The 16,122-nt window shown below is 42.2% G+C and overlaps 1 protein-coding gene across 1 annotated transcript in view; it reads right to left on the reverse strand.

The window, feature by feature from the left end:
• steep1 (STING1 ER exit protein 1) overlaps positions 1–16,122 on the reverse strand; it is a 58,644-nt gene that overhangs the window by 12,999 nt on the left and 29,523 nt on the right. The window lies entirely within an intron of this gene.

A 16,122-nucleotide genomic window follows, 5' to 3' on the forward strand; every position in this document is an offset into this window, starting at 1 on the left:
TCCATTGCTTTCAACATTTAGTCTTCACCACCAACACACAGTGGCACCAGTGTCTACCACCTTGAACATCCAATGCAGTAATTCACCAAACCTCCCTTGATAGATAGAGTTTACAGGTTTGGAAGGTGCTATCATCAATAAGGACAAAGGCAGTAGATACACAGGAACACCACCACTTGCAAGTTTTCTTCCAAGCCACTCAATATCCTGACGTGAAAATATATAGCCACTTCTTCAATGTCAATGGACCAAAATCTTGGAAATACCTCCATTGCACAACTGTGGGTGTCCCTACAACAAAATGACTGCAGCAGTTCAAAGCAGCAATTCACTATTACCTTCTCATTAGGGGTGGACAATAAATTCTGACCCAGCCTGCAATCCCATGTGAATGAAGTATTTTTTTAAAAAGTTCAAGACTATTAATTTAAAAATTTCTTTTTTCATTCTGCTCCATCAACTTTATCTACGTTAAAAGAAGCCCAAGATGAGCAGTTATCATATTGAATGGCAGAGCAAACTCAGTGGGCCATGTTTACTCCTGCTACTATTTCATGTCTTCAAATAACTCTGCACCATATACCACATTACTCTGTTTTAATATACAGACTCTAATTTCCAAAGAGTATATGCAATCTGCAAAATCGAAGTGAGGTTTTCTCCTGTACTTGGATACATCTGGATGCTAGCTGAGGGACATGGTAGGTAAACGGGGAAAAAAAGACAGCGGATGGAAATAAGCATTAAGTTGCAATAAGGCGCATGAGAGGATATCTGGATTAGTGGTGCTGAAGAGCACAGCAGTTCAGGCAGCATCCAAGGAGCAGCAAAATTGACGTTTCGGGCAAAAGCCCTTCATCAGGAATAAAGGCAGTGAGCCTGAAGCGTGGAGAGATAAGCTAGAGGAGGGTGGGGGTGGGGAGAAAGTAGCATAGAGTACAATAGGTGAGTGGGGGAAGGGGATGAAGGTGATAGGTCAGGGAGGAGAGGGTGGAGTGGATAGATGGAAAGGAGATAGGTAGGTAGGACAAGTCATGGGGACAGTGCTGAGCTGGAAGTTTGGAACTGGGGTGAAGAGGGGGAAGGGGAAATGAGGAAACTGGTGAAGTCCACATTGATGCCCTGGGGTTGAAGTGTTCCAAGGCGGAAGATGAAGCGTTCTTCTCCAGGCGTCTGGTGGTAAGGGAGCAGCGGTGAGGAAGGCCCAGGACATCCATGTACTTAGAGTGGGAGGGGGAGTTGAAATGTTGGGTCACGGGACAGTGTGGTTGATTGGTGCGGGTGTCCCGGAGATGTTCCCTAAAGCGCTCTGCTAGGAGGCGCCCAGTCTCCCAAATGTAGAGGAGACCGCATCGGGAGCAATGGATACAATAAATGATATTAGTGGATGTGCAGGTAAAACTTTGATGGATGTGGAAGGCTCCTTTAGGGCCTTGGATAGAGGTGAGGGAGGAGGTGTGGGCACAGGTTTTACAGTTCCTGAGGTGTCAGGGGAAAGTGCCAGGATGGGAGGGTGGGTTGTAGGGGGGTGTGGACCTGACCAGGTAGTCACGGAGGGAACGGTCTTCGCGGAAGGCGGAAAGGGGTGGGGAGGGAAATATATCCCTGGTGGTGGGGTCTTTTTGGAGGTGGCAAAAATGTCGGCGGATGATTTGGTTTATGCGAAGATTCGTAGGGTGGAAGGTGAGCACCAGGGGCATTGATCCCACCACCAGGGATATATTTCCCTCCCAACCCCTTTCCACCTTCCGCAAAGACCGTTCCCTCCATGACTACCTGGTCAGGTCCACACCCCCCTACAACCCACCCTCCCATCCTTGCACAGTCCCCTGCCACCGCAGGAACTGCAAAACCTGCGCCCACACCTCCTCTCTCACCTCTATCCATGGCCCTAAAGGAGCCTTCCACATCCAAAGTTTTACCTGCACATCCACTAATATCATTTATTGTATCCGTTGCTCCCGATGCGGTCTCCTCTACATTGGGGAGACTGGGCGCCTCCTAGCAGAGCGCTTTAGGGAACATCTCCGGGACACTCGCACCAATCAACCACACCGCCCCATGGCCCAACATTTCAACTCCCCCTCCCACTCTGCCGAGGACATGGAGGTCCTGGGCCTCCTTCACCGCCGCTCCCTCACCACCAGACGCCTGGAGGAAGAACGCCTCATCTTCCGCCTCGGAACACTTCAACCCCAGGGGATCAATGTGGACTTCAACAGTTTCCTCATTTCCCCTTCCCCCTCCTCACCCTAGTTCCAAACTTCCAGCTCAGCACTGTCCCCATGACTTGTCCTACCTGCCTATCTCCTTTTCCACCTATCCTCTCCACCCTCCTCCCTGACCTATCACCTTCATCCCCTCCCCCACTCACCCATTGTACTCTATGCTACTTTCTCCCCACCCCCACCCTCCTCTAGCTTATCTCTCCATGCTTCAGGCTCACTGCCTTTATTCCTGATGAAGGGCTTTTGCCTGAAACGTCAATTTCGCTGCTCCTTGGATGCTGCCTGAACTGCTGTGCTCTTCTAGCACCACTAATCCAGAATCTGGTTTCCAGCATCTGCAGTCATTGTTTTTACCTAGCATGAGAGGATATGAGGAGTGGAGTATAGGGTAGCATTTGGGAATTTGAAGATTTATGGGGATAGGTAGAATTAGTGGCATGAATGGGGAATGGGGGTACATTTGGGGATGAGGGCTGGAGGATTCCTTTACATTTTATTCTTTTGTTTTGACCTTTGAACATGATATTTGAGCAAGGAGGCAGGCTTTCCACCCAATCCACAATGGGAACTGGCTGCTCCTTCAGTTCTTCCTGGGTCTCCTAGCCTGACACTGAAACCAACATGAACACCAGAATGAAAATAAGTAGTGGTGCTGGCCATTTTTAAAAGGTGAGGATTCTGGACGTGGATTGCTTCCATCTCTGTGCACACGACGCAGGAATGAAAATCATTGCTTAGTATCAAGTTTTCAAAAGAATAAGCTTGATTCCCATTTACAGCAATTGAGCAGATTTGCTTATATTTGGAGCTGGGGTACATGAATCTTAGAATCGGACATTACTGAAGAGGCCCTTTACCCCATCGAGCGTGTATCGCCCAAACTATGCTAAATCTACACCACTCCCACTTTTCAGCATTCGACCTATAGCCTTGAATGTGGTGGTACTTCAAGTGGTCATCCAAATACTTTTCAAGGTTGGGAGGTTATCCTTCTCAATTACCCCGTAAGCATCCGCTGGGTGAAAAGACCTTTGCGCTCTGAGGAAGGGTCACTCGACCTGAAAAGTTAACTGATTACTGTCCACATGTGCTGCCAGACCTGCTGCGTTTTTCCAGCAATTTCTGTTTTGGTTTGCTCAAAACCCCTCTAAATCACGCTCAAAGCTTCATCCCTGCTGTCATCAGACTTAAGAATTGATCTCACATATGTTAGAGTTGATCTTTCTCTGTAACTATAATGTTGTAATCTGCATTGTTCTTTTGCCCTAATGTAGTTATACAAGATATGATTTTTCTGGTTAGCATGTAAAACAATACTTTACACTATCTCAGGATATGTGACAATAATAAATCCAATCAAAATGTGTGACCCTTGTTGTTGACCTTCAACTAAGCATAACAAATGCCATCTAACCAAGCTGTTAATGTCACTTAATCTTTTAACCTCCATCCGAACCCTTCAACCTCTCTGTTCCAAATAAAACAACCCAGGCTTATCAAGCCTTGCTTCATAGATGAAGGGTTTTATCTCAGGCCACATCCTGGTTAGTCTCCTTTGCACACCACTTCAGTTCAATCACTTCCTTCATTTGGTACACTTGCCAGAACTGCACACAGTCCTCCAGCTGTGAGCTGACCAAAGTTCTGTACAGCTCCATGTTACGACATGGAGTAAACTCTCCTGCATAATTTAAAACCAGCAACACCGAAATGATTTAAAATGTGCAGTAATCTGTGAAAATTCGATAGGCCAAGAACTAGCTAAAGTAAAAATTAACAACTTTATTTCTTAAAGTATAACAGAGAATAATTAACTAACAACTATTTACAATTCCTTACTCTAATCCATCAGTTAGCTCCACATCTATAATACTAGTCCAATAAAACTCCCGATTACGATTTACAAAACAAAACTTATTATCTCAAAACTAGGCAGCTTTTGTTTTCTCTGAATTCCAGTCTTCTTTTCTTCTTCTTCGGGATTTCCACTTCACAGGTCGATAAAGGTACCTTTAAGAGAGCTATTTTTCAGACAGTCTTTTTACATGCTAGACTTGGCAGTTCTCCTCTCAATTGTTCAATTTCCCTGGTCTTATACCCCAAAGCATTGGATTGTGTCATTGGCTTTTAAGATTGTCAATGTATTAAATTCAAACTGGATTGGAGTTTGGTGTTTTTCAGGGTATAATTTGAATTGATTGGCCTAATTCGATTCTGTTTTATCATTTCCAGGCAACCAGCTAATTGAGTTATTTAACCAAATATTACATTATATTCCTTTTCAGAACACTTCGTTCGGTCAGGTAGTTCTGTTGCTTTTAACTCTCTTAAAGGACAGTACACCCACATCTTCATAACATCCAAAATCACCTCCCTTTTCTTATAGAAAACTGTGATAAATGGGTTCCATGTGCGTCCTTAACTACCCTACTAACCGTTCAATGATTTGTGGACAAGCACCCCAAGATTCCACTGTTCTCTGAGCTTTCTAGTGTTCTGCTATGCATTGAGTTTGGCTTGCATTTGCCATGAACACATCACCAAGTTTTTCTGAACCTAAGCTCACACGGATGAATTGGTTTTTTTGAATAAAGCGTCAGGTTCACAAGAGTTGACACTAAAGTGGATCTGATGTTTCATTTAGAAACAGTAGTGGGCCATTTTGCCTTTTGTGCTAGCTTCATTATTTAATTAGGTCATGACTAATCAGTGTTTTAAATCCATTTACCTGCCTCGGCTCCACATCTACCAAATGTAAGTAAAAGTTTTGGAATTCAAAAACAAATAATAGAAAATGCTGCACGTCAATCAATACCCAAGGGACCAAAGCAATTTTCATCATTTTAGGTGTAGAATGAAAGGTCCTGCTGATGCATTAACCTCTATTTCTCTTTCAGGTTGATATTAACCTGTTGTGTCTCTCAATTTTAACGATATTTTGATGCATAGACTGCAGCACAAGTTTACTATCTGTTAGATCTTGAAACAAAAATAGTGTTGCTTTGAGGGACATTTCATCTTTGTTAGCAATCAATCATTGGCTTTAAGTGAGAACAAAGTTGGGCCAAAGTAATTTGCTAGGCTAGGTATATCAAACTAAAACAGTGAAACTATTTCCAAAGGAATACTGCGTTCAATTCTGGTCATTCTGCTATAGGGAAAATGTTGTTAAACTTGGAAGGATGCAGAAAAGATTTACAAGGACGCTGCCAGGTTTAGTGGGTTTAAATTACAGGGAGAGGCTGAAAAGACTGGGGCTGTTTTCCCTGGAGCGTTAGAGGTTAAGGGTTGACCTTATAGAGGTTTATAAAATCATAAGGAACCTGGATGCGGTCAATAGCCAAGGTCTTTTTCCTAGGGTAGCAAAGTCCATAATTAGAGAGCAGAGGTTTAAGGTGACAAGGGAAAAATTTGAAAGGGACAGAGGGGCAACATTTTCAAGCAGAGGCTGGTGCATGTATGGAATGAGCAGCTAAAGGAAATAATGGAGGCTGGTACAATTACAACATTTACAAAGACATCCGGATGGGTACATGAATAGGTAGGGTTTAGAGGGATATTGGCTGATAAATGGGACTAGATTAATTTAAGATATGGACGAGTTGGACCGAACAGACTGTTTCTGTGCTTTACAATTCCATGACTCTATTTCAACATGAGGAATAAAGTGCACTCCCCCATTCCTCATCCATGCCACATTATATCTTCTACCTATCCTCATAGAATTTCAAATCCCGAAATGGTATTCAACACTCAACTCTGCATACCACTTCAAACTCCCTATGTCAACATTGTGCCTATTTCCACCAGCATACTTTCCCTCTTTCCATCTATTTTGCCAATTCATCTTGTATCCAGATGTATCCAAGCACACAGGAGAAAAACTAAAATTTATCACTCAAAGTTCTATTTTTCAGACTGCACTCTTATTGAGAAAAAACACATTCATTAAAAAACATCTTGCTTTGACACTGTTTGAAGGGTTCAAGGTTGAATAGCTTGACAGGGCTAGACTGACTTTGGCATGACTTAACAAGTTGGATAGCTCTGAAGATTTTATGCACCTTTTATTCAAAATTTTCCGCACTGTCATAAATGCCAATGGGTCCATGATCTCCATTCCCAAATAACACATGATTCCCCCATTCAGAAGTAGTCCTGGAACCTTAGCTCCATAGGCACTTCACTTCTCCAAAGGGGGACTCTGGCAATCCAAATGAACAGCCCTGAGGACAGTCCTTCTCTAATCTAGTCTAATATTGAATTCAGATTTCAGATATCTGGGAAGGAGCTCCAAAACGAAATGTGAGCGAAGACAGCTGATCATTTACAAGGTCAGCTACCTGTGTGAACCACACATGCATAAACCAAGGTCCATCCCAATCCTGACCAGAAAAATGAAAATGCCTGGTTTGGGGGAAGTGACTTAGGATTTGGGACATCTTCCATCATTTTCATCACGGCAGAGACAGTCTCTGATATGGTGAACATCTGGGCCCAACACTTGCTTATTTATCAGCTAGAAGGGCTTTATCGTTGCTCTGAAGCAAGTAAAGGAAGGCTGTTATGTGTAGCTTTGCCACTGTAGTTTCCTTTGCCATCTATCAACTACAGACCGGCCATCATAAATGCGGGTTCGGTTTCTGCGGTTTCAGTTACCTGAACATATTACTGGAAACATTCCAGAACCAAGGACTGGGGGGATGCTGGGAAGTTATGTTTCCCATTTAAATGAATAGGTTTGCTCTTATCCACAGTTTCAGGCTTCCACGGTAGGTCTTGGAACATATTGCCCGCGGGTGTGGGGAACTACTGTGCTTGATTTTCTGAGATGCACACTTTGAAGTTCCATAAGAAGTTAAATGCTGAACCTAAGTTAATCTCAATCAACTTGATGCAGATAAAAGAAACTTACAATTTTCATACAGTGTTGGGCTGACAGAATTTGCATTTTGCACCTTCTATTGGTGATTTATGGTTTGGAACTACTTCACCATCAGCTGGACAAAAATGCTGCTGGAAGGGATAAGGTAGTCAACTACTCGTATTGTAACCAAACTACTATTCTGCAGGCTCTCTCATGTCTGGGGTTCCTCTACATTGTTATTTTTTTAAAAAATGATTGTGCTCACAACAACCAAAATCTATGTGCAACATTTTGAATAGTGGTTACAAAGTCCTGTTACGCAACTGAATACTGAATGGATTCAGAATTACAACGGAACAACAAAGCAGGAAACAAAGAGCATACAGCCAGGTTGGCAGCAGCTATTTTTTTCCAAACATTTGGGACTTTAATACTTTATTTTCAACTACATCAAAGCAGAACAGAAAGAAGCATCAAAATTAATTTTTGTCAGGTTTTCAAACTCTTAAGCATTGTCACTTAAGCACCTCTTTTGCAGTAGTTATAGTGAACAGAGAACTTGAGGGGTCGGGGTGTAAATAACTTGTGTTGATTTAGTTCTTGTTTGTGCTATAAACAAGGTGTTATTATCAGTAGTGAAGAATGTTAGGATCAAAACAAACATTAGCAGAATCCTCGCAATAGTCAAAAACACCCTTGGAAATAAGTTCAGCTTGTCCCAGAGACACATTTCTAAGCTTTATAGGTCAGCCAAGGTGCCTTTAATTATTTTCCCATAAAGATGTTTGGCTGGGGTCATTTGAAAGCAGTCCACCACAACTTGTTACAAACTCAACTCTTCATTACACAATACTGCTTACATTCTAGCATAATAACTTCCTTGAGAATAACCCAAAAATACTGAAGCCTCACAAATATACTGTTGTCTCTCAGGTTGTAAAATCAACCAACATTAGGTGTCTCAATAGTTCTGTTAGCATTTGTACTACTGGGTTTGCAGTTGAATCATGCCATCAGACCACCAGTGAGATGCAACATATATATCCTGTGTATAAGTAATCTGCTGGAAATCAGTTATCAAGATACTTCACTCTCTGCTGTATCCAATACGCCCTGATGAAAACATCCACTATATTAACTAAGAGTAGGTTTGTGATCAATTGCTGTGCTTTGCACAGTCAATTACTACCATCACTCATAATCTAGGTTTTTGAATTAAACAGTTATTGTTACTTGTGGCATCGTATCCAAATCAGTACCTTCAGTGAAAAGCAGGAATATTTGTTGGAAAAGGGGATTGACCGAATAAGAGAAATTATCAATATTTTTCCACATGTTCCATTGGACCATCTACATTGAAAACCTCAATGTCCCTAACAGCCATTCCATTGTGTCTTTCCCCTCATGTCCCCATTTATTGACCAAGATTTGGGAAGGTTCCAATTGTAAGCTTTCTTTATAGGCTCCCCTTGTTCAAAGTAATTTCCTTCACACTTTGGTCATTAACACTGTCATCATTCCTAACTTGATTCATGTATAAATGTCTCCTTGCTCCTTTAAAAAATAAAAACTAACATATTGTTAGCTGAAATACGCATTAAACATACTATGATATACCATGTTGTATTAGGTTGCTGTTTACTAAATCTGAAACTTACTTTATTACTAAACAGCATAAGGAACATTTTGTAAAATCTGCACTGCCAAAAGTTTTGACTTTAAGAGCAATTAGACTAACTGGATTAACTTACCCCCCCCCCCCACAAGATGTGAGCACTCTGCTGATGGGAACCAGCACGTATTGCTCAATTCTCTCATTGTGCCAAAAAGGTGATGGTGTGTGGAGTTCTTGAACAAGTACTTCCACATTCTGCACATTAACCAGAAGTCCGGTTAGGAAGGAACTGGGAAAACAAATTTTAAAAAGACTCGATTGGGGCAGCAAAAATTTAAAAAACTGCAAATTCAAATCATAACAGAAAGTGCTAAAGAAATTTAGCAGGCTGGCAGTATCTGAACTTGAACTTCAGTTCTGAAGAAATTATACTGGACATAAAACATAAGTTTATTTCTCTTTCCACAGGTGCATCTAGGATTGCCCCCTCCTTGGTCTGAAAGATTAAAAACTATAAACTCAGGAACCAGGATCCTCTAGCTCAACAGACTAAGTAAATACTTTGGTATATATCAGGATAAGAATATGTGCAATGATAACAACAGATGGCTTATTTAGGAAATATAATAAAGAGAGAACCAGGAAAGAGTAGAAATATGAAACATAGGGCAATTCTTTCACTCCTTTTCTTTGAGGGGATAGTTTTAATAATTTTTGAGCAGTGGTAAGAATAAAATACCTCAAAATACTTCACAAAAAATCCTTTTTGCTATTTTGAGCAATTGTCTCAGTTCATTTGCAAACACTAAAAGGAGTGTACACATCTCTCAATGGTACGTATTAGGACTAACGTTTTTCCCAAGATATATAAATGATCTCTATGCACAGGGGACAATTTCAAACTTTGCAGACATCACAAACTTGGGAGAATTGTAAGCTGTGAGAAGGCTACTGGGGAACTTCAAAAGGACATACTAAAATGGGCAGATTGATCGTGGATGGAATTCAATGCAGAGAAGCGAGAGATCATGCACTTTGGTGCAAAGAACATGTAGAGGCAAGGGTACTTTTGTAAAGAATATGCAGAAGTAGTTCACCAGAATGCATATATAACTCAGTCATTAAAGATGACAGGACTGATAGCGAGAGCTATTAATAAAGCATTCAATAGGCTTCATTTGTAGGAGGACAAGGTTCAAGAGCAGAGAAATTATGAAGAACTTACTTAGGACACTAGTTACACCTCAGCTGGAATTCGGTGTACAATTCTGGGTACCACTGAGAAAATTAACGTGCAGTGGACAGAAGGCAAAAGGCGTTTACAGGAATATTTCCAGGAATGAGACACTTCAATCCATGAGGATAGATTAGAGAAATTAGGACTGTTTTCCCTCGGAAAGAAGACAGCTAAGAATGAATCTGATAGAAATTTTCAAAATCGTGAGTGGTGTGGACACAGCAGATAGGGAGAAACTGTCCCTGCTCGTAAAAGGATCAAAACCCAGACGGCACAACTTTAAAGCAAAAGAAACAAATGCAAGGTAAGATAAATGGTTTTCCAGAAAATCAATTGAAATACACGAAGTGCGGCTAAGGCAGTTCACTTGAGGCATTCAAAAGGGCATCAGATGATTATTTAAATTAATTGATGTGCAGAGAAAAGGCTGGAGTTGAGTACTAAGCAGCATTTTGAATCAAATGGAACTGAAAAGTCTGGTTTGCCACGAAAGTTTTAAATCGTGATTTCACAATCTCACTATTGGACAGTGACTACCTTATTTCCTCACACTTAGATCTTGTTACAAGTCCACCTTGTCTTATTTATACTTCTAATTCTATTCTTCTGTCCTTGGTAACTATATGGTGCAACTTCCCAACAGAGAGTCTGAGAGGCACTGACAATTGCAGCTCGCTATGTGCTTATCATAACCATCAATTATCTTTACCCAATGACCTTAGAGTCCGTGGCCACTATCCTCCATGACACTTTATCCACACAAGTTGGGCAATGGGCAACCACCAGTTCACCACATCATACTTGCTCTTAGGTGAACTGTCTTTCAACAGTTTACTTCAGAGCTCAGAGACACCCAACACCAGTATGCTCCTGTCAGATTACTGCTTGCAGAGACACAAATGCATCTATACAGGATGTACCTTATGGCTGTCAGTGCTCACTCAATTTGCACTTACTTGGAGACTGTCAACACCTGTGGCATGTATTTTTTTTTGCTGCAGAAGATGTAGTAAGCCGTTTGTCATACTGGGAAGCATTGCACATTCAAGGATATGAAGCAGTCACTGCACAGCACTGTCAAATCTGCACTATGCAACATCAGCCAACACACCAAATATGGTTCAATCAAAAGGCCATATCTCAAAAGCAAACTGCAGCTGTCATTAATGGACCTCAGTGGGACTACAATTGGTCAGGAGATACATCCACAGTCAGTCCATGATGCTCATCTGATGCCAACCCAGGGATTAGTCAGATACTGGGTCGAAGTGATTTGTTAAATTGCAATCCAAAGAGTGTGCTAAGGTCAGTCCTGCAGACAGGGGATAGCACTAATGTCTGTCAAGGCACTGCAGAGACATTAATACAGGTGTAGTAATGTGGAGGTGAAAACAGACAGATTGAGAAAATATGGCCTATGATGACACAAAGGAAGGGACTAAGTGTGCTGTAAATGGATGGAACAACAATTTGTGGTGATGCAGGAGCAGAACAGGTAGTTACCGGCTTTCAGTGAGTGAGTAGGAAATGCCAGAGGTAGGAAAGGTCAGTAATTTGGGAGGATGAGGTGCATTCTCATGAGAGTTGTAGTCCATGAGCCTTAAGAATGTAAGTGTACGATGGCAGAGTTTGCGTGAATGTCAGTATTAAATAGCAGACACAAGGTGATGGTACTTAGAGTCATAAAGTTATTCAGCATGAAAACATACCCTTTGGTCCAACTCATCTGTGCCAACCAGACATCCTAAGTTAATCCAGTCCCATTTGCTAGCATTTGGCCCAGATCCCTCTAAAACCTGCCCATTCATGTATTCATCCAGATGCCTTTTAAATTGTACCCACCTCCATTACTTCCTCGGTCAGCTCACTCCACACATGCACTTCACCTGTGTTAAAAAGGTTGCCTGTCAGGTCCCTTTTAAATCTTTCTCCTCTCATCCTAACTCAATGCCCTCTAGTCTCCAGCGCTGGGAAAAAGACCATAGCTATTCACCCTATCCATGCCCTTCAAGAGTTTATAAACCTTTATAAGGTCACCCCTCAGTTTCCAAAACTTCAGGGAAAGAAAGCCCCAGGCTCTCCCTCGCGATCAAACCCTCCAACACCTGCAATACCCTTGTAAATCTTTTCTGAATCCTTTCAAGTTGTAACTTTGTTATAGCATCTTTCCTATAAAAGGGAGATCAGAATTGAATGCCATACACTAAAAGTAGTCGAAGCAATGTCCTGTACAGCTACAACATGACATCCCATCTCCTATATGAACCATTTTTCTGCACTGCTGGACATTTCTTTTAACCCAGGGCATAACACTGACCCAGGTTGCCAACTGGGTCCATGCTGGCCAGTTCTGTTGGCATGGCCTCCTTCGGTGGTAATCAGGAAAAACGAATGCCCTTCTCTCTATAACTCCGTCCACTAACACCTCCACATCCCCATCTGTGAAATGAGGAGTGGGCTTTGCTTTCTGGGCCATACCTTCAATGACGATCATGTGAAGGACAGTTCCTTTGTTGCAGCACCTTATGGAGTGTGCAGCTGGGCTTTAAGTATGGCCATGATGTGGAGACACCAGTGTTGGATTGGGGTGGACAAGGTCAGAAGTCACACAACACCAGGTTACAGTCCAATAGGTTTGTTTGAAGTCACAAGCTTACGGGAGAGCTGCTCCTTCATTAGGAGAAGTGACTTGACCTGATGAAGGAGCAGTGCTCTGAAAGTTTGTGATTTCAAATAAACCGTTGGACTATAATCTGGTGATTTGTTACTACTGACTTTAAATATGGCAGAGGTATGAGTGGTGGATGGTTCGAGCAATGGCAAGCATATCCACCTCGACTCTTGAACAAATGGATGGGCAAAGTGCACCAAATAGTTAAGATTAGAGTAGTGCTGGAAAAGCACAGCAGGTCAGACAGCAGCCGAGGAGTATGAAAATAGACTTTTCAGGCAAAAACCCTTCATCAGGAATGTCAGCCTAATACTGATTCTAATCGGAGGAGAAAGTGAGGACTGCAGATGCTGGAGATCAGAGCTGAAAATGTGTTGCTGGAAAAGCGCAGCAGGTCAGGCAGCATCCAAGGAGCAGGAGAATCGACGTTTCGGGCATGAGCCCTTCTTCCTGCTCCTTGGATGCTGCCTGACCTGCTGCGCTTTTCCAGCAACACCTTTTCAGCTACTGATTCTAATCTCCAGCATCTGTAGTACCCACTTCCGACAAAATGCACCAAAAGAGTCCAGTTACATTATACAGGAGAAAATCAAAATATTTAGAGAGAAAAATCTCTATGAGCCACTGCAGACTAGGCACCATGAATCTCACTTGAGAAAACAAAAACTGAAAATGGGAAAATTCAGCCCAATGTCCATTTATGCCTCTGAAGCATCTGAGGTTGTTAAAGGCATTACGCAAATGCAAGTAATTGCTGTTCTCAAATGCTTGACCTTCTGTTGAACCTAAGAGTTCTTCCAAACTCTCAACAGGGACAGGCGTTACATGGCATTGACACCACCGTGTTCACAAGTTCAATATCTGCTCCGTGAGGTAAGCTCAGCCATCACATGGTGATGGCCAGGCTATGGTTGCTTTCAAAACTCTTGGGTAAAGAGGAAAGACAAAAATAAAGGACAGCTATCTAGAATCTCCGGCTTGAAAAGATGAAAAAAAAAACACCACCAGGTTACAATAAAATCAGGTTTCACTGTAATAACCTCCACGAAGCTGGGTAACGGACTCTGATGGACAAGATGCGTCGGGATCTGCAGGTTGTAGTTATAGTGTGCTGCATTACCATTTGATTAAGAAAGAAAACAAACAAGTGCAAGAATACTTTACAATGAAAAAAATTAGCTATTGTATTGTAAAAAAGGGTATGTTTTCATTATATCAAAAATGAGACTGAAAGATCCACGAGAATTCCATCAATGGTTCAACATAACCATGGAGGCCAACATCAAAACTGTGGAGTTCAGTAAGGGATGGGGAAGTAGTGCAGATAATTACTCCTCCTTCACAATATTGAGATAAGCTCCCAGCTAGAGGAATTGCTGAACTTAAGTCAGGGATTGTAGCACTCACACTGTTTTGGTTGAAGAACCTCTGTTTAAATGGACTAATAGTTACAGACCCCAATCCAAAATCATAATACTTCATTATAACACTTCTATTTAAATACACAGAACGTAATATTACTTCAGACTATTCTAAGGAAATATGCAGGTCAGTTTCTTTGGCTGCTTGATATTTGGAAAAAGATATTTTCCTATTGCTTTGGCTGCTGTAGCCAAATCACTGTGCACTTTTTCCTGCCGCTGCACATGCTCATAGAAAAGTATTTATAAAAGATATACAAGAAATACATGTCAAACTTGTCAGTGGTTCAGTGGCAAGTCACGCTGTGCTTAATGTGGATCAGTTACAGCAGCACATTTGTGAGCTTTTGAAACATTCCTGTATCATGGCAGTGATGGTTGGAAATCAGGTGATTAGAACAGTCATGGGTAATCACTGGTCGATCACAATTATCAATGGTAATGCAAAGCGTTGCAGGGCTCTTCTGGTGCAGTAGTACTGTATTTAACACTGAGCTAAGAGGTTTGGGTTCAAGTCCCACCTTCTCCAGAGGTGGGTCATGACATCTCTGAACAGGATGTTTCAGACAAAAATGCAGAAGTTTACATACTTGTTGCTAATGAATGACATGATAGCCAACTGATTTTTACTTGATGTCCCTGATTGCCTCTCAAACACTTATTTTAAAGACCACCTGGAAAACCTCCACAGAGCCTCAGTGAGTTTTGAGAACGATTGAACTGCAGCAGTGCAAGAAGGAAGCTCCACAGCACGTTAAGGGGACATGAGGGGTGGGCAACAAACCTTGGTCTTTCTAACGACTCTCACATTTCACGAAAATGTTATTTAGAACCAAAAAGTCAATTTCCATTTTTTAAATTGATTCACAGGATGTGGGATGTATGTGTGTCACTGGCTCAGCTGGCACATACTGCCCATCCCTAAGTGCCCAAAAGGCAATTAAGAGTCAACTACACTGCTGTGGATCTGGAACCACATGTAGGCCAGACCAGGCGTCCCAAGATGGTGGTGGCAGGCTCCTGAGCCAGAGCTTGTCTCCTCAAATTGCTCCTCTTAATTTTTAAAGAAGTTTCTCTTTTATTTACTTACCTTTGGTGGGGGGGGGGGGAGATTGGAAGCTCAGTCATGGAGACAGCGGTGGCGACAGCAGCTGGGGGTTTTGGCAGTCAGTTGTAAAGTGGCTGATACACCCACACAGAACTCTGGCATTCAGCAGCATCATGGCTTCTTCGATGTCCAGAATGGTACCAGCGTGGGAATCCAGCAGGAATGCGGGAGCAAGCAAATCCTGGCGGCAGCAGGGAAAGCAGGAACAGGCAGTCGGAGGCAGCTGGTGGCGACAGGGGCAAGGTCAAGGTCGAGCCTGAGCCCAAAGCTGGAGAGGTTGAGCCCTTGCAAGGCGTGCCAGGACAGCCAAGCACTTACGGATTATGGTGTTCAACTGTTAACTGTGTTTCTTTGTTTTTGCATTTTTTAGCAAGGAGGACTGTAATGGTTAACTTTTTAAACTCTTCTTTTCCTTATTTTTCTGCTTTGTACCTTAGGTTCCATACGTAAGATGGTGCCATAAGCGGCCACTTGGAAACTTTTCATGTACTCATGTGAGTACATGTGACAATAAACCTAATTCAATTCTGTTCAGTTCAGAATGGTAGTTATCTTCCCTGAAGAACATCAGTGAACAAGATGAGTTTTTCTAACATTTAGAATTGGTTTCATTGTTGTTATTAAACTCCTAATTCCAGATTTGCATTGGATTTAATTCCACCATCTGCCATGGCAGGTTTTGACCCTGGCTCCTGAGGACATTACCAGGGTCTCGAGATTAATAATGGATAATATACATCCACATATTTTACTGGGTTAGTCACTTTAGGGCGGCACGGTGGCTCAGTGGTTAGCACTGCTGCCTCACAGCACCAACGGCCCAGGTTTGAATCCAGCCTCGGGCGACTGTCTGTGTGGAGTTTGCACATTCTTCCCGTGTCTACATGGATTTCCTCCGGGTGCACCGGTTTCCTCCCACAATCCAAAGATGTGCAGGTTAGGTGAATTGGCCATGTTAAATTGCCTATAGTGTTA

Source organism: Chiloscyllium punctatum, chromosome 25 (genome assembly GCF_047496795.1).
Source record: "Chiloscyllium punctatum isolate Juve2018m chromosome 25, sChiPun1.3, whole genome shotgun sequence".
NCBI lineage: Eukaryota > Metazoa > Chordata > Chondrichthyes > Orectolobiformes > Hemiscylliidae > Chiloscyllium > Chiloscyllium punctatum.